General features: G+C 46.7%; 1 long non-coding RNA gene across 1 annotated transcript; it reads right to left on the minus strand.

Moving 5' to 3' along the window:
- Nucleotides 1-300: 300 nt before the first annotated feature.
- Nucleotides 301-17,720, minus strand: LOC139266084 (uncharacterized). Its single transcript, XR_011593687.1, has 3 exons — nucleotides 17,621-17,720; nucleotides 1,216-1,372; nucleotides 301-941 (listed from the first exon to the last, which is right to left on the minus strand). It is a non-coding gene; the product is annotated as an uncharacterized lncRNA (long non-coding RNA).
- Between the last annotated feature and the right edge of the window lie 1,466 nt (nucleotides 17,721-19,186).

The raw sequence follows: 19,186 nt of genomic DNA on the forward strand, positions 1-19,186 counted from the left end.
AATTATAACTGTAAAAAACACCCCACCCCCACCTCACAACACATTTATAACATTTATATCATTCATTAAATTTTTTATATTTCCAACAAAACTTCATAAACATAGAACACAAATACAAAAAAAACAAGGTACCCCCCTCCCCCCCCCAACATTTATTCAATAGCAACAATAACAACAACATAAATATTCTCACAACTACAACTCCTGCGGCCATGCACCTCACTTTCCTTTCCCCCATACTTCTCCCCACCTCTACCCCTTCCCCGCCTGACTCCAAGCAGCCTTGCTGCACTGCTCCTCAGGCGTTGCTTCATTGGGGGGGATGTCGGCAGAGCTGCTGGTTGGCTGGATACTGGAGAGGACAGTCCTGAGGAGGAAACGTCCTCCGATCCAGAAGCAAGAGCTTCCTCCTGGCTCCCACGTGTCATTGGCGATGGGGTTGCGGCACCTTGGGGTTCAGTGCTGCGTTCCTGGAACACTCCAGGGCCACTGCTATCCGCGGCACATAATCTGTCATGGTCGCGGATATGGTGGCCAGCTGCTGGGATATGCCCCCCATTGTCAGGAGGATCTGCTGACCTATGTCAACACTTCTCCTGGACAAAAGAAGCATGTCCACGCTTAGATCTGCCGATCATGAAGCAGTCCTGTTGCATCGAACCAATCTCCGTGGGGTTGGCTCTTGGGGTGCCCTGTGGCAAAGTGCTTGGGCCCGCTACCTCCACGGTGGAGGAGGACATGGCCGCAGGAGCACTAAAAGTAATAGGTGTGCTTGACATGATGGAGCCTGTTGCTGCAGGTTCCTCCTCACTGTCCTCAGTGGAGAAGTCACCCTGCAGTTCCACGGGCGAGATTCGGGGCTCCTCACCATGAGACTGACTCCGCTGCCGGATTTGCACCTTGCCTCGGTGGTGTTGTCTGTGACTGAGATGTTGGCTGAGCTACAAAACATAAATGAGGTTATTAGAGGAGAAGGGGATGCAAGGTCACAGGGTGATTCAAACGCTACACACAGCATATGGACGACAACAGCACTACCGCTATCACAGACATCACATTTAATGAACATAACCAAATTCTGCATTACAATAATTTTCATGAGCCCATCATTAATTAGATAACACTTTCATCAATCATCTATCATATATTGGTCGGATATGAGTGGGTGTGGCATCTATTGACTTTACATTATGCAATGATGTATACTTTACTCACGTGGCATCACATCAGGCTCTGCTGCTGCTTGCGTGGCCGACCGGGGGTGGCTCCCCACTAGTGCCAGCGCCCGCTCCTTAAGGTTTGTCAGCTCGCTGATGACTGGTGGGCCACCACCCATGCGCCGCTGCTCGGCCCTATTCTTTGAAAGCTTCTTCTGCAAAAGTTAACAACAGCACGACATGGCATCAGATCATTGCGTAGGATCATTGCTAGGTACTGTCACAGATACTGATACAACACAATTATTATTATTATATCATTATTAACCTAAACACATACAACGTAAATGTAGGCCTTGAGTTAAACATTCCTGATCTAAGTGCAATACATCAGAGCTGAATTTATTCACTCATTACACTTACAATTCTAAGTGTATAAATATATAAGTAAATGTCAATAAATGTAATACTTACTCTGGCGGATCCGACAAGGTTGTTCCAGTGCTTGCGACACTGGTTGCCCTCACGTACCTCATACATCACCAACAAGACCACATCAGCTATGTTAGTCCAAATTTTCTGGTAAACCTTCGGGGTGGGCTTCCCACGCCCACCCCGGGTCAATTGACCCCAGCGTGACTCCACCTCCTGCAGGAGGGCAGCATTTGCCTTGTCAGAGAATCTCGAAACTCTTTTGCGTCCTCTCAATTCTTTTTACTCCTGTAAAATATCTTTCCTACCTCCCACAACAGCCAAACAACCAGACAACACACCCACACATGCTTTCTCCTCCTCTCTGCTCTCTCTCTCCTCTTCTGCGCATGTATTGATGACCCGATTTCCTGAAACGCAGGAAAAGACCGTTGCCATGGTGTTGCTTATGGACACCGACATTTTATGGCAGAAGGGAAAATTTTTTACCGCTAACGCCCATTTCACATCGCTCCCGCTAACGCCCATTTTATAAAATGGAAACTCGGGGTTTCGAAAATGGGCAATAATCCGACGATCTCAAAACCTATAATAAACGGCAACATTGGAAATAACGCCCATTTTTGGGCGATCTGCCCAATAATGGAATTTCTAGCCCTTAGAGTCTGTTCGCCGGGAGCAAGCAAAGACAAAGCTGCATACAGCGGAAGGAGCGCATGACAACCCAAGCACTTCAACAAACCGGCACTTCAACTAACGTCCGTTCAACCACCATCTGCGACAGAGACTATAGCTCCCACATTGGACTTATCACTCAGCTGAGAACTAATTTTTAATTGGAAGCAAGTCATCCTCGACTCCGAGGGACTGCCTATGATTATTGATTGATTATTCGCAGAACATGTCAGGACTTGCTGTTTGTCCTTTCCAAGGGAAAATGACTAAGAATAAAAATGCTAGGAAACTATTCTTCGGAGTAATATCATTTTTCTGTACAACACCACTAAAAGGTAAAGTATGGACTTAAAAAAAAAAAGTAGCTCTGATATAAAAAACATACTGAAAGGCAAACCTAGAAGTAGAAGATGATGCAAAAGAGGAAAGAGAAATGGCATAATTGTCATATGGCCAGGCAGACTGGTGCAGCAAGGACTGATTATTTTTTAAAAGGTGAGAGACGAGTAAATGTTGGGATTCAGAGGGATTTGGGTGTCCTTGCACACAAATCTCAGAAAGTTAACATACAGGTACAGCATGGAATTAGGAAGGCAAATGGTATATTAACCTTTATTACAAAGGGGTTGAAGTATAAGAATAAGGATGTTTTGCTACAGTTGTACAGGGCTTTGGTGATACCACACCTGGACTCCTGTGTACATTTGGTCTCCTTACCTAATGAAGGATATACTTGCTTTAGCGGGGGTGCAACGAAGGTTCACTAGATTGATTCCTGGGATGAAAGGGCTGTCCTATGAGAAGGGATTGAGTAGAATGGGCCTATATTCTCTCGAGTTTAGAAGAACGAGAGGTGATCTAATTGAAATGTATAAAATTCTTAGAGGGCTTGACAGGGTGAATGCCAAGAGGTTGTTTCCCCTGGCCCTTTAGGACTGAGATGGAGAAGAAATTTCTTCACTGAGAGGGTTGTGATTCTTTGAAATTCTCTACCCCAAAGGGTTGTTGATGGTCAGTCGATCAGTATATTCAAGACTAAGATCAATAGATTTTTGGGCACTAAGGGAATCAATGTGTATGGACGTCAAGCGGGAAAATGGAGTTGAATTAGAAGTTCAGCCATGATCTTACTGAATGGCGGAGCAGGCTGGAGGGTTTGTATGGCCCAATCCTGTTCCTATTTCTTATCTTCTGTCCATCAAAATTAATGATCAGAAAATCACAGGCTGGGATGTGTACTTTCCTGATTTTCACACTCCGAGTGCTGAAGCATGAAATCCTCAAACAAATTTTTATCTTTTATCCTTTTTAAACCTCAGGATGCACAACAGGAAGTTGGCAAGATCTACCAAGTTGTGGATAGATAGCTGGGTTGAAATTTTCTGAGAAATGAGAGGGCATTAAAACAGCAGGTATTGCCATCTCCAGGCCAGGTCCAAGACCAGCCCAACCTCTGTCATTGAGCTACAGTACGCGGACGATGCCTGCGTCTGTGAACATACAGAGGCTGAACTACAAGCCATAGTCAACGTATTTACTGAGGCGTACGAAAGATGAGCCTTACGCTAAACATCCATAAGATAATGGTCCTCCACCAGCCTGTCCTCGCCACACAGCACTGCCCCCCAGTCATGAAGATCCACGGCGTGGCTCTGGACAACGTGGACCATTTCCCATAACTCGGGAGCCTCCTATCAACAAGAGCAGACATTGACGACGAGATTCAACACCGCCTCCAGTGCGCTAGTGTAGCCTTCGGCCGCCTGAGGAAAAGAGTGTTTGAAGACCAGGCCCTCAAATCTGCCACCAAGCTCATGGTCTACAGGGCTGTAGTAATACTCACCCTCCTGTATGGCTCAGAGACATGGACCATTTACAGTAGACACCTCAAGTCGCTAGAGAAATATCACCAATGATGTCTCCGCAAGATCCTACAAATCCCCTGGGAAGACAGACACACTAACGTTAGCATCCTCGACCCAGCATTGAAGCACTGACCACACTTGATCAGCTCCGCTGGGCAAGCTACATTGTTCGCATGCCAGACACGAGGCTCCCAAAGCAAGCGCTCTACTTGGAACTCCTTCACGGCAAACGAACCAAAGGTGGGCAGAGGAAACGTTACAAGGACACCCTCAAAGCCTCCCTGATAAAGTGCGGCATCCCCACTGACACCTGGGAGACCCTGGCCAAAGACCGCCCTAAGTGGAGGAAGTGCATCCGGGAGGGCGCTGAGCACCTCGAGTCTCATCGCTGAAAGCGTGCAGAAATCAAGCGCAGGCAGCGGAGAGTGCGCCAAACCTGTTCCACCCACCCTTTCCCTCAACAACTATCTGTCCCACCTCTGACAAGGATTATGGTTACGGCAGCAGTGTGGGAGGGAGTCTCAGTGATTGTCAGCAGAAGGACGGAGTCGTGGGGGAGAAATTCATTATTGTCCCGTTTGGGGGTGGAAACTTTTGAAAGCCAGGAAACTTAGCGCCAAGCGCTAATGTTTCCCTGCTCACAAAAAATTGGCTTTAGCGCTCCAGGAAGTGGAGCACTAAATCAAGCGCTCCACTTCCTTCTTGGAGTGCTAAAGGATGCGGGCTGGAAAATGCACCCAATTTCTAGCCACAGGGTCAGGCAGCACTGTGGATGGTACTGCACTATGGCAGCACTAGGTGGGAGGTCCTGAGGTAGGGCTGCATTGGATTGGCAGTTTTCCAGCCACATTGAGACCTAGGGTCAGGGGTCAGCAATGGTGAGGGAGTCATAAGAACATATGAAATAGGAGCAGGAGTAGGCCATTTGGCCCTAGAGCCTGATCCACCATTCAATAAGATCATGGCTGATCTGATCTTGGCCTCAACTCCACTTCCCTGCCTGCTCCCCATAATCCTCAACTCCCTTATCGTTCAAAAATCTGTCTATCTGCATCTTAAATATATTCAATGATGCAGCCTCCACAGCTCTCTGGGTTGGAGAATTCTAAAGATTCATGACCCTCAGAGAAGAAATTCTTCCTCATTTCCGTTTCAAATGGGCAACCCCTTATTCTGAAATGGTGTCCCCTAGTTCTAGATTCCCCCACGAGGGGAAACATCCTCTCTGCATCTACCCTGTCAAGCCCCCTCAAAATCTTATATGTTTCAATAAGATCACCTCTCATTCTTCTAAACTCCAATGAGTATAGGCCCAACCTTTCTTCATAAGACAACCCCTTCATCTCAGGAATCAACCTCATGAACCTTCTCTGAACGGCCTCCAATGCAAGTATATATCTCCTTAAATAAGGAGACCAAAACTGAACGCAGTACTCTAGGTGTGGTCTCACCAATGCCCTGTACAGTTGTAGCAGGACTTCCCTACTTTTATGTTCCATCTCCCTTGCAATAAAGGCCAATATTCCATTTGCCTTCCCAATTACTTGCTGCGCCTACATGCTAACGTTTTGTGTTTCATGTACAAGGACCCCCAGATCCTTCTGAACCGCAGCATTTTGTAATCTCTCCCCATTTAAATAATAATTTGCTTTTTTATTTTCCTATCAAAAACCTCACATTTTTCGACAGTATACTCCATCTGCCAAATTTTTGCCCACTCACTTAGCCTATCTATAGCCCTTTGCAGATTATTTGTGTCCTCCCCACATCTTGCTTTCCCACCTATCTTTGTATCATCAGCAAATTTGGCTACATTACACTCGGTCCCTTCATCCAAGTTATTCATATAGATTGTAAATAGTTGAGGCCCCAGCACTGATACCTGCAGCACTCCACTAGTCACTGTTTGCCAACCTGAAAAATTATCCATTATTCTTGGCTCTCTGTTTTCTGTTTGTTAGCCAATCCTCTATCTATGCTAATATATTACCCCCAACCCTGTGAGCTCTTATCTTGTGCAGTAACTTTTTATGTGGCACCTTATCGAATGCCTTCTGGAAATCCAAATACACGATATCTACTGGTTCCCCTTTATATACCCTGCTCATTACATCCTCAAAGAACTCCAGCAAATTTGTCAAACATAATTTCCCTTTCATAAAACCATGCTGACTCTGCTTGACTGCAGTTTGATTTTCTAAATGCCGTGCTACTGGTTCCTTAATAATGGACTCCAGCATTTTCCCAATGACAGATGTTAGATTAACTGGTCTATAGTTTCCTGCTTTCTGTTTCCCTCCTTTTTTTAAATAGCGGCATTACATTTGCAGTTTTTCAATCCGCTGGGACCTCTCCAGAATCCAGGGTATTTTGGTAGATTACAATCAATGCATCCACTATCTCTGCTGCCACTTCTATTAAGATCCTCGGATACAGGCCATCAGGTCCAGGGGACTTGTTCACCTTTAGTCCTATTAGTTTGCCTAGTACTTTTTCTCTAATGATAATGATTGTTTTAAGTTTCCCCCTTCCAATAGCCCCTAGATTATCAATTATTGGAATGCTTTTAGTGTCTTCTATTGTGAAGACCGATACAAAATATTTGTTCAAAGTATCTGCCATTTCCTTGTTTTCCATTATTAATTCTCCAGTCTCATTTTCTGAGGGACCAACATTTACTTTGGTTACTCTCTTACTTTTTATATACCTGTAGAAGCTCGTACTGTCTGTTTTTATATTCCTAGGGTTTGGCAGCACTGGGTGGCAGTCCTTGGCCTAAAGCATTTGATAATAACATACCTCTTGAAAATTTACCTCAAAAAAAATGTTAACGTTCATCTTCCAACTTATTTTTAAATTATTTGTAAAAATAAATAATCCTATAAATAATGTTAGGGGGAGAAATTCCCCAGCTGCCCAACTGGGGGCAGTAATCGGCTCGGGGCGGGATTTCCTGCGCCCGTCACAGAATTCCGTCCTGGCGTGAAATGTGGTTACCATCCCTCACAGGAAGTGGAGATCCACTTAATGATGGGGCGGGTTCCGGGGTGACATTGGGATGCTCCACATAGCACTGACGTGGTTCAACGCCTTTTCCCTTCGCTTAAAGGGGAGGGCTGCTGCGCACTCTGCCAGGCCTCTGATGGCCTCCACTGGGCCACCAGGGCAGTGTGGTGCCGAGGCCGCAGCCGATGGCAGCCCGGACCATGCCAGAGAAGTAAAGAAGGGGCCAACCGGTGAGTCGGCTAAACAGGTAAGATGGAGGTGCGGGGCGCTCCTGACCTCCCCTTTAACTTCCGTCCTGCGAGGCGCAAAGCAATATCCGCCGCGGGGAGGAAAATGGTTGGTGCACCGTTGTAAGGAATTGCCGCGCAAGGTCCCACACAAGAGATTAATGTGCAAAGATAAAGCACATGGGATTGGGGGTAGTGTGCTGACGTGGATTGAGAAGTGGTTGGCAGACAGGAAGCAAAGAGTAGGAGTAAATGGGTACTTTTCAGAATGGCAGGCAGAGACTAGTGGGGTACAGCAAGGTTCTGTGGTGGGGCCCCAGTTGATAACATTGTACATTAATGATTTAGACGAGGGGATTAAATGTAGTATCTCCAAATTTGTGGATGACACGAAGTTGGGTGGCAGTGTGAGCTGCGAGGAGGATGCTATGAGGCTGCAGAGTGACTTGGATAGGTTAGGTGAGTGGGCAAATGCATGGCAGATGAAGTATATTGTGGATTATTATGAGGTTATCCATTTTGGTGGGAAAAACAGAGAGACAGACTATTATCTGAATGGTGACAGATTAGGAAAAGGTGAGATGCAACCAGACCTGGGTGTCATGGTACATCAGTCATTGATGGTTGGCATGCAGGTACAGCAGGCGGTTAAGAAAGCAAATGGCATGTTGGCCTTCATAGCGAGGGGATTTGAGTACAGGGGCAGGGAGATGTTACTACAGTTGTACAGGGCCTTGGTGAGGCCACACCTGGAGTACGGTGTACAGTTTTGATCTCCTAACTTGAGGAAGGACATTCTTGCTATTGAGGGAGTGCAGCGAAGGTTCACCAGACTGATTCCCGGGATGGCGGGACTGACATATCAAGAACGACTGGATCAACTGGGCTTATATTCACTGGAGTTCAGAAGAATGAGAGGGGATCTCATAGAAACGTTTAAAATTCTGACGGGTTTAGACAGGTTAGATGCAGGAAGAATGTTCCTAATGTTGGGGAAATCCAGAACCAGGGGTCACAGTCTAAGGATAAGGGGTAAGCCATTTAGGACCGAGATGAGGAGAAACTTCTTCACCCAGAGAGTGGTGAACATGTGGAATTCTCTACCACAGAAAGTTGTTGAGGCCAATTCACTAAATATATTCAAAAAGGAGTTAGATGTAGTCCTTACTATTAGGGGGATCAAGGGATATGGCGAGAAAACAGGAATGGGGTACTGAAGTTGCATGTTCAGTCATGAACTCATTGAATGGCGGTGCAGGCTCGAAGGGCTGAATGGCCTACTCCTGCACCTATTTTCTATGTCATCACTGGTTGCACGTTGGCCCGGATGCTACCAATGCGGTGTTACCATGGCAGCACCTCCGCTAACTCCCGCGCAATTCCGCGGGAGTCGGTTGCGCCCCCACCCCCCGCAGCTCGGAGGCTTATAGTTTAAGGAAAGACACTGACTATTGTACTAAGAAAAATAAGTTAATCTTTCTGTAAACTCATTTTTTGAATCTCCAATATAAACAAAAGGAGGGATACTCTAATCACCTTGGGGTAGAACCTCCACTTTTGTGCTTATCGCCCAAAAATGGGCGTTATTTCCGGAGTGGGCGTTAAAAAAGGGTTTTCAGATCGCCGGCTTCTCACCCACTCTCAAAACACCTAGTTTAGATTTATGAAAATGGACGTTACCGCGAGCGATATCAAATGGGCGGCAGCGTTAAATTTTTTTGACCTTCTGCTGTAAAGTATGGCCGTCCTTAGCAATGGCATGGCAACGCTTGATTCCCGCGATTCTGGAGGTCAAGGGTCATCATGACATGTGCAGAAGAGGAGACAGAGAGAGAGGGGGAGCTCAGAGGGACTGAAGGTATGGCTGGGTGTGGTTTGGCTGCTTTGGGAGGAAGGAGCGAGACTTTAGAGCTTCACAGAAAGTAGGCAAACAAAAAGTAGCTGTTACCAGCCACCTATTTGACTGAATTTGGCCTATAATGGAGAGAGAGGAGGCATCACAGCACACTGTGGAGACTGACGTTGGAGAGAGCAGTGAGCTGGGAGAGGAGTACACTGGAGGGCACAAAAGAGCCAGGAGGTTCTCAGATGATGCAAATGCCTCCCTCCTGCAGAAGGTCTAGTTACGACAGGGTGATTTGACCTAGGGAGGGCGTGGGAAGCCCACCACAAAGGCATACCAGAAGATATGGACTGAGATAGCAGAGGTGGTCTCGTCAGCGACCAATGAGGTGCGTGAGGGCAACCAATGCCACAAACGATGGAACGACCTTGTGGGATCCGCAAAAGTATTACATTGATTTACATGTACTTATGTATTTATATAATTTGATTTGTAACAGTCATGAGTGACTATCATTAGATGTGAGGTCTTTCACTTTTACCAGGAATGTTCTACTCAAAGCTTGCGGTCACGGTGCACGTCCTTAGATAAAGAAGGATCATTTTCATAATGATGATTACATCTATCGATTATGTGTTGTATCAGTGTCTGTGACAGTACCTAGCAATGATATCACGCAATGATCTCATGCCATGTCGTTCTGTCACCTTTTACAGAAGAAGCTATTGATGAGGTCCGTGCAGGGGTGAACGGGTGAGGTCCAACAGTCCCCAGCAACATCACTGACATGGAGGAGCGTGTGCTCGCACTCGTGGGGAGGCACCCCCAGACAGCCATGGACGCATCTGCAGACCCTGAAGTAATGCCACATGAGTAAAGCTTACACTATTGCATAATGCAAAGTCAATAGATGCCACACCCACTTATATCCATACAATCATATGATAGATGATTTCTAAAATTGTCATAGAAATAATGCTGGCCTAATGAAAATCATCGGAATGCAAATGTGTTGATGGTCATGAAATGTGATGTCTGTGATGATTTTGAGAGCGGTGGTGCTTTTGTCGTGCATATGGTGTGTGCAGCGCTGGACTCACCTTGTGACCCTAGCACCCCCTTCTCCTCAAATAACCTCATTTGTATTTTGCAGCTCAGCCAGCAGCATGACCCCAGGTAAGACCACAGAGGCCAGAAGGTGGGGGCACGGGGCCGGACTTGGCAGACGATCCTACATCTGGTGCTGGGGAGCTCCAATTCTCGCCCGTCAATCCGCTGGGCCTGTTCTCCACGGATGAGAGCTCGGATTTCGAGGAACCTGCATCGCCACGCTGCAGAACCCATTCCACCCCAAGGCCATCTAGTGGTCCTCCATTCATTCCCGCCTCCACTCTGGATGTACCGGCCCCAAGCACCTCGCCACAGGGCACCCCATTTCTCCCCAGGGCAGCGCCGACCCCGCGGAGGTCCCGTGGACGCGGCAGGTCTGTTCCACGAGCGCCACATGACAGCAGAGAGATGGTACAGTTGTCCAGGAGGACTGTAGACATTGGTGACCAGCTCATCGAAGCATTGGGAGGCTTATCCTGACAGCTGGCCACCATGACTGAGTACATTCCGCGGATGGCGGAGTCCCTGTATGCGATAGCCAGGAACACTGCTGCCACAGGCCTCCCAATGGTCCCCGAGCACGGCACTCGACCCCTAGGTGCCACACCACCACTGCGAATGACAGATGAGAGCAAGGACCAAGATCCTGCTTTTGCATCAGAGAATGTTGCCCCCTTGGCACCCCCCACTCCCGTATCCGTCCAACCAACGCATCTACCTTCATCCCCCGCAATGAGGCATTGCCTGAGGAGCTCCTCGGCCAGGTGCCGTGGAGCAAGGAGGGGAAGGGGCAGAAGTGGGGAGAAGAAGGGGAGGAGGGCAGGAAAGTGAGGTGCATGTCCGTAGTTGATGGCTGTGTTATATCTCCATCTGGGTGTATGCAATTTGTTGCAGTGTATGGGGGCTGGGGACCAGGCTTCTGCCTTGCCTTTGTATTCTGTGTTGCTGAACATGTTGAACATGTGATTGATATCAATGGTGGAAAAAGTGGGGTGTGGGCTGGGGTTGAGTGTTATTGCCTGTGATACTTACAATTTCAGACCAATGTCGGTATAAAAAATTTGTTATTGAACAAACCTTGTTGCACATGGTCTCAGATAGCTGCACTGTTACACACTGGTGATTCCTTAACATGAAAGGGTTAAATACAACCTAACGTCAATCTGCTGAAAGGAGCACTTTGAAGATCTCCTCAATTGAGATTCTGCCTTTGACTTACGTGTTCTCGACTCCATCCCGCAGCATGCTACCCGCCACCATCTCAGTAAAACCCCAACACTGCACGAGAAAGCAGGAGCAGGACATTTGGTAAAACCATAATTCAATCAAGCAGAGTCAGCATGGTTTTATGAAAGGGAAATCGTGTTTGACAAATTTGCTGGAGTTCTTTGAGGATGTAACGAGCAGGATGGATAAGAGGGAACTAGTGGATGTGGTGTATTTGGATTTCCAGAAGGCATTCGATAAGGTGCCACATAAAAGGTTACTGCACAAGATAAAAGTTCATGGGGTTGGGGATAATATATTAGCATGGATAGAGGATTGGCTATCTAACAGAAAACAGAGTCAAGAAAAACGGGTCATATTTCAGTTGACAAACAGTAACTAGTGGGGTGCCGCAGGGATCAGTGCTGGGGCCTCAACCATTTACAATCTATATTAATAACTTGGAGGAAGGGACTGAGTGTAATGTAGCCAAGTTTGCTGATGATACAAAAATGGATGGGAAAACAAAGTGAGGAGGACACAAAAAATCTGCAAAGGGATATAGACAGGCTAAGTTAGTGGACAAAAATTTGCTAGATGGAGTACAATGTGGGAAAATGTGAGGTTATCCACTTTGGCAGAAAAAAATAGAAGAGCAAATTATAATTTAAATGGAGTTAAATTGCAAAGTGCTGCAGTACAGAGGGACCTGGGGGTTCTTGTGCATCAAACACAAAGTTGGCATGCAGGTACAGCAAGTAATCAGCAAGGCAAATGGAATGTTGGCCTTTATTGCAAAGGGGATGGAGTATAAAAGCAGAGAAGTCCTGCTACAATTGTACAAAGTATTGGTGAGGCCACACCTAGAGTACTGTGTGCAGTTTTGGTCTCCGTGTTTAAGGAGGGATATACTTGCATTGGAGACAATTCAGAAAAGGTTCACTTGGTTGATTCTGGAGATGAGGGCGTTGACTTATGAAGATAGATTGAGTAGGTTGGGCTTATACACATTGGAGTTCAGAAGAATGAGAGGTGATCTTATTGAAACATATAAGATAATGAGGGGGCTCAATAAGGTGGATGCAGAGAGGATATTTCCACTCATAGGGGAAACTAAAACTAGGGGGCATAGTCTCAGAATAAGGGCCGCCCATTTAAAACAGAGATGAGGAGGAATTTATTCTCTCAGAAGGTTGTAATTCTGTGGAATTCTCTGCTCCAGAGAGCTGTGGAGGCTAGGTCATTGAATATATTTAAGGCGGAGATAGGCAGTTTTTTGAGCGATAAGGGAATAAAGGGTTATGGGGAGTGGGCAGGGAAGTGGAGCTGAGTCCTTGATCAGATCAGCCATGATCTTATTAAATGGCGGAGCAGGCTTGAGGGTTCAAATGGCCTACTCCTGCTCATATTTATTATGTTATGTTCGATTCAAACTTATACGATCTGAAGAGACAGAGCATATTGGTCCATACCACCTGCAAATCTGTTTGTTCTTTTGATTGTAAGACCAGACTGGACACGAAGAGGGAAAATCTGAACAGCCGGTAGAAACACGTTGCAAAGCCAAACAAGACAGTGTCGCATGTCTGCATTTTATTCTGTTCTTGTTTTGATCTCAGCTTCTAACAGTAATTAAACATGCTTCGATGCAACAAAATATATCCACCTTGCATTAATCTCTAATGGAGAAAAGGGTACTGACTGCTGAGTTCACAATGACAAAAACAATTAGGGTTTTAAAATTAATTTGGCTACCCACAATTCAGTTCGCTTGTTGCACTTTATTCAAACTGTTATGTATGTAAACTTGTATATACCTTGTACAGCCACCAGAGGGCTCATCCCCTGGAGTCCCAAAGGATCCCACAATCCCTTGGGAGCACAGGTACTTAAGGAGGCCTCACAGGCTGGAGAGGAACTCTGGAGACCTGCAATAAAAGACTACGGTCACACTTTAGTTTGAGCTCACAGTATCCAGTCAGACTCTTTATTCATATATAACTGCCGACGAGATACTGATGACGAACCCAACGATGCAGAGAACAGCGGGCATCCTGGAGAAACTCTCGGAAGGAGATGATTGGGAACCTTAGGAGCGAATCAACCAATACTTTGTGGCCAACGAGCTGGAAGGAGAAGCGAACGCCGCTAAACGAAGGGCGATTCTCCTCACCGTCTGCGGGGCACCAACGTATGGCCTCATGAAAAATCTGCTTGCTACAGCAAAACCCACATAGAAATCGTATGATGATTTGTGCACACTGGTCCAGGAGCATCTGAATCCGAAGGAAAGCGTTCTGATGGTGAGGTACCGGTTCTACACCTACAAAAGGTCTGAAGGCCAGGAAGTGGCGAGTTATGTTGCCGAGTTAAGACGCCTTGTAGGACACTGCGAATTTGAAGGACATTTGGAACACATGCTCAAAGACTTTTTCATACTTGGCATTGGCCATGAAGTGATACTTTGCAAACTTTTGACTGTAGAGACCCCAACCTTGAGTAAGACCATAGCGATAGCCCAGGTGTTCATTGCCACCAGTGACAATACTAAGCAAATCTCTCAGTACACGAGTGCTGCTACAAGTACTGTGAACAAAGTGATGTTTTCAAATCGCGACATATAGGGCAGGCCCCACATGCTTGCAGCTGCACGTCCACAGATGTCTGAGAGTCCAACATCAAGGGTGATGAATGCAAGGCCATTAACACCTTGTTGGTGCTGCCATTCCATTCATTCCGCTTCAAAGGGTACATTTGCAAGGGCTGTGGAACAAAATGGGACACCTTCAACGTATGTGCAGGCGAGCTGCAAACCCTGTTAATCCTGCAAACCACCATGTTGCAGAGGAGGACAGATCCACGGCGGATCACGACGAACCGGAGCCTAAGATCGAGGAGGCAGAGGTATATGGGGTGCATACATTTACCACAAAGTGTCCCCCGATAATGCTGAAGGTTGAATTAAATGGATTCCCTGAGTCTATGGAGCTGGGCAAGGGCGTGAGCCAGTCCATTATGAACAAAAAGATTTGCGAAAAATTGTGGTGCAGCAAGGCCTCAAGGCCAGTCTTGACTCCCATTCGCACTAAACTGAGAACTTACACAAAGGAACTGATTCCCGTAATCAACAGTGCTACTGTAAACGTCTCCTACAATGGAGCGGTGCACAAGCTACTACTCTGGGTGGTACCGGGCGATGGTCCCACGTTGTTCGGCAGGAGCTAGCTGGAAAAGATACGCTCGAACTGGGACAATGTCCGACCGCTCTCGTCCGGTAATGAAACTTCGTGTGCCCAGGTCTTAAACAAGTTCCCTTCGCTGTTCGAACCAGGCATCGGGAAGTTCCAAGGAGCAAAACCACCTAATTCAGGGGATCCGACACATCCATCACAAAGCGAGAGCAGTACCGTACATGATGAGAGAAAGGGTAGAGATCATCTGGACCGGCTGCAACGAGAGGGCATCATTTCGCCAATCAAATTCAATGAGTGGGCCAGTCCGATTGTTCCAGTCCTCAAGGAAGATGGCACCATCAGAATCTGAGATGATTACAAAGTAACTATCAATCATTTCTCCCTGCAGGATCAATACCCACTACCAAAAGCTGGCGACCTTTTTGCGACGTTGGTGGGAGGAAAGACGTTCACGAAGCTGGACTTGACCTCGGCCTACATGATGCAGGAGCTGGAGGAATCATCGAAGGGCCTCACCTGCATCAACACGCACAAAGGTCTCTTCATTTATAACAGATGCCCGTTTGGAATTCGATCAGCCGCGGCAATATTCCGGAGAAACATGGAAAGCTTACTGAAGTCGGTCCTGCGCCCGGTGGTCTTCCAGGACCATATCTTGGTCAGAGGTCAGGACACAGTCGAGCATCTGCAGAACCTGGAGGAAGTTCTTAGTCAATTCAACCGCGTGGGGCTCAGGTTGAAACGCTCGCAGTTCGTTTTCCTGGCGCCTGAAGTGGAGCTCCTGGGGAGAAGAATCGCGGCGGACGGCATCAGGCCCACCAATTTGAAGACGGAGGCAATCGAGAACGCACCGAGGCCACTGAATGCGACAGAGCTGCGGTCGTTTCTAGGACTCCTGAACTACTTTGGTAACTTCTTACCGGGTCTCAGCACACTATTAGAGCCACAGCACGCATTACTGTGTAAAGGAGATGAATGGGTATGGGGCAAAAGCCAAGAAAATGCCTTTGTAAAAGCTAGAAAATTGTTATGCTCAAACAAATTGCTTGTGTTGTATGATCCATGTAAGCGTTTGGTACTAGCATGTGATGCGTCGTCGTATGGCGTTGGGTGTGTATTGCAACAAGCTAATGAATCTGGGAAATTGCAACCAGTTGCTTATGCATCCAGAAGTCTGTCTAAGGCTGAGAAAGCCTACAGCATGATTGAAAAAGAAGCGTTAGCGTGTGTCTATGGGGTAAAGAAAATGCACCAATATCTGTTTGGGCTAAAATTTGAATTGGAAACGGAAATGCATTGGCCCGCATCCAAAGATAGGTGCTCACGTTGTCCGCATACAACTATGCCATCCGCCACAGGCCAGGCACAGAAAACTGTACCGATGTTCTCAGTAGGCTGCCATTGCCCACCACGGGGGTGGAAATGGCGCAGCCCACAGATTTAGTCATGGTTATGGAAGCATTCGAGAGGGAGCAAACACCCGTCACAGCCCGACAGATTAGAACCTGGACAAGCCAGGACCCCTTACTGTCCCTCGTAAAAAATTGTGCGCTTCACGGGAGCTGGTCCAGTGTCCCAGTGGAAATGTAAGAAGAGATAAAGCCGTACCAACAGCGCAAAGATGAAATGTCTATACAGGCAGACTGCCTTCTGTGGGGCAATCGGGTAATGGTTCCCAAGAAGGGCAGAGACACTTTCATCAGTCACCTCCACAGTACTCACCTAGGCATCGTAATGATGAAAGCGATAGCCAGATCCCATGTGTGGTGGCCCGGTGTCGATGAGGACTTAAGAGTCCTGCATGCACAGATGTAACACATGCTCGCAGTTAAGCAATGCACCCAGGGAGGCGCCACTAAGTTTATGGTCTTGGCCCTCCAAACCGTGGTCCAGGATCCATGTCGACTATGCAGGCCCGTTTTTGGGTAAAATGTTTCTTGTGGTTGTAGATACATACTCCAAATAGATTGAATGTGAGATAATATCGGCAAGCATGTCTGCTGCCACTACTGAAAGCCTGCAGGCCATGTTTGCCACGCATGGACTACCTGATGTCCTTGTGAGCGACAACGGGCCATATTTTACCAGTGCCGAGTTCAAAGAGTTCATGACGCATAACGGGATCAAACATGTTACATCTGTCCTGTTCAAACCAGCATCCAATGGTCAGGCAGAGAGAGCAGTGCAAACTATCAAGCAGGGCTTGAAGAGGGTAACTGAAAGCTCACTGCAGACTCGCCTATCCCGAGTTCTGCTTAACTACTGCACGAGACCCCACTTGCTCACTGGGATTCCACCTGCTGAACTGCTCATGAAAAGGGCACTTAAGACAAGGCTCTCGTTAGTTCACCCTGATCTACATGAACAGTTGGAGAGCAGGCGGCTTCAACAAAGTACATATCATGATCGCATGACACATTTGCGCTAAATTGAAATCAATAATCTTGTATTTATATTGAATTATGGACAAGGTCCCAAGTGGCTTCCTGGCACTATTGTGGCCAAAGAGGGGAGCAGGGTGTTTCAGATCAAACTTTCAAATTGACTCATTCACCGGAAACACTTGGATCAAATCAGATTCACGACGATCCTGAGCAACCCACTTTGAACCCTACCTTCTTTGACCCCCCAACATACACACCAGTGGCAACTGGCACTGCGGTTGGCCACGAAGCAGAGCCCATCACCCGCAGCAGCCCAGCAGGATTCACCACACCAGGCAGCCCAGCAAGGCCAGCTGCACAACAGCCCAGCGAGGGCCCAACAAACAAGTCACCAAAACCAGCATTTGCACCAAGATGATCATCCAGGGAAAGGCCCCAAATCGACTCACCTTGTAAATAGTTACATTGTTGACTTTGGGGGGGGTGGGTGGGGAGTGTTATGTATGTAAACTTGTATATACCTTGTACGGCCACCAGAGGGCTCATCCCCTGGAGTCCCAAGGGATCCCACAATCCATTTGGAACACAGGTATTTAAGGAGGCCTCACAGGCTGGAGAGGCACTCTGGAGACCTGCAATAAAAAAAACTAAGGTCACACTTTACTTTTGAGCTCACAGTATCCATCAGACTCTTTATTCATATCCAACACAAACAGTTTATACATTATTTGAACATAAATTTATATTTCCTTTCACTTCACTCTTGGGTAACCTAACATGAGGCTTCAGTTCTGACGAAAGGTCACTGATCTGAAACGTTAACTCTGTTTCTCTCTGCACAGATGCTGCCTGACCTGCCGATTATTTTCAGCATTTTCTGTTTATATTTTCGATTTCCAGCATCTGCAGTATTTTGCTTTTGTTGTAACATAAGGGTTCCATGGCAGCTCAGTCCCAGTTCCTGCCTGGACACCGGAATGTCTGCATAGTTTCAAAGAACAGAGTCTTGATCTGAAAGATGTATGGTTAGTATAATTAAAACACCGGGTGGTTAAAAAAAGCCTTCAACAAAATTCTGGATGTGCGGTTCTTATGCCTGCATTGCAAGTGCATTACATCATAACAACCCCAGTCTCGAATCGTTTACGAAAGCAGTAACTATTTGGCAGGATTAAAGAGATTTGTGTCAATTTATTACAGCCAACGCGGATTCAGTTTGTAAAACAATATTGAGATAAAATTTATAAGAACCTTGCAACTTCAATGCTAGTATGTACCACCTAATCAAAAGTATGCCATCTTCCGGATCATGTTAGCAGGGCATGTCAATCGGTCTTTTAAACCCAAATATTCACGAAACAAAGGAAGCATTTAGATTTATGTTCTTAATGTAAAGTGTATGATAATCTTTTCACAGTACATCTTACTTAGAAAAAGCTCCTATCTCCCAAGAACAATTGCTGTGAGCTCACAGGATTTTTGAACATAAATAACATAGATTATCTGTATGCATTTTGTTTTTATGGTTCGGCTGTGAAATGATGCTCCATCACCTTATATAACATAGGCTGCGTGAGACGCACGACTCCCAGTTTGAGCGTCCCTGGCAATGAGTCAACACAGCAGTATCCAGACAGCGCCTCGCATCCTACCTTGCTGGAGTCTCGCGCCGACTGATTGACAGCAAACCTCACTGTGCGCGACGCCCTTCAAGGCTAGCAACATTCCAAAATAGAATCCCAATGACGTCAGCGGACCAATGGGAGGCGGAGATAGGCTGGGCCAGAGAACCAGGTTAGGTTGAGCGGCGGATTCTGGGGTTCTCTGCGCCCTAATTGGTTGCCTCTCCCAGACAGGGGGGACTTTGAGTTGATTATTAATGCAGAGTAAGCAGTCTGGCTTTGCAGCAGCACAACTAACCACCACTGAAGGTTTGGATTAATGCCAGCAAGCTACAGAATTAGCTCATTGTTCGATACACTCCAACTACGGGCACTGGGGTAGACAGTAAACCAGCTTTTTGGGAGCTTTTCAAAAGCTGACTGTACTTCATTTTTGAAGTGCAGTAATTATTGCATTTTTGAAAA

The sequence above is a fragment of the Pristiophorus japonicus genome, chromosome 1, assembly GCF_044704955.1.
Source record: "Pristiophorus japonicus isolate sPriJap1 chromosome 1, sPriJap1.hap1, whole genome shotgun sequence".
Classification (NCBI taxonomy): Eukaryota; Metazoa; Chordata; class Chondrichthyes; family Pristiophoridae; genus Pristiophorus; species Pristiophorus japonicus.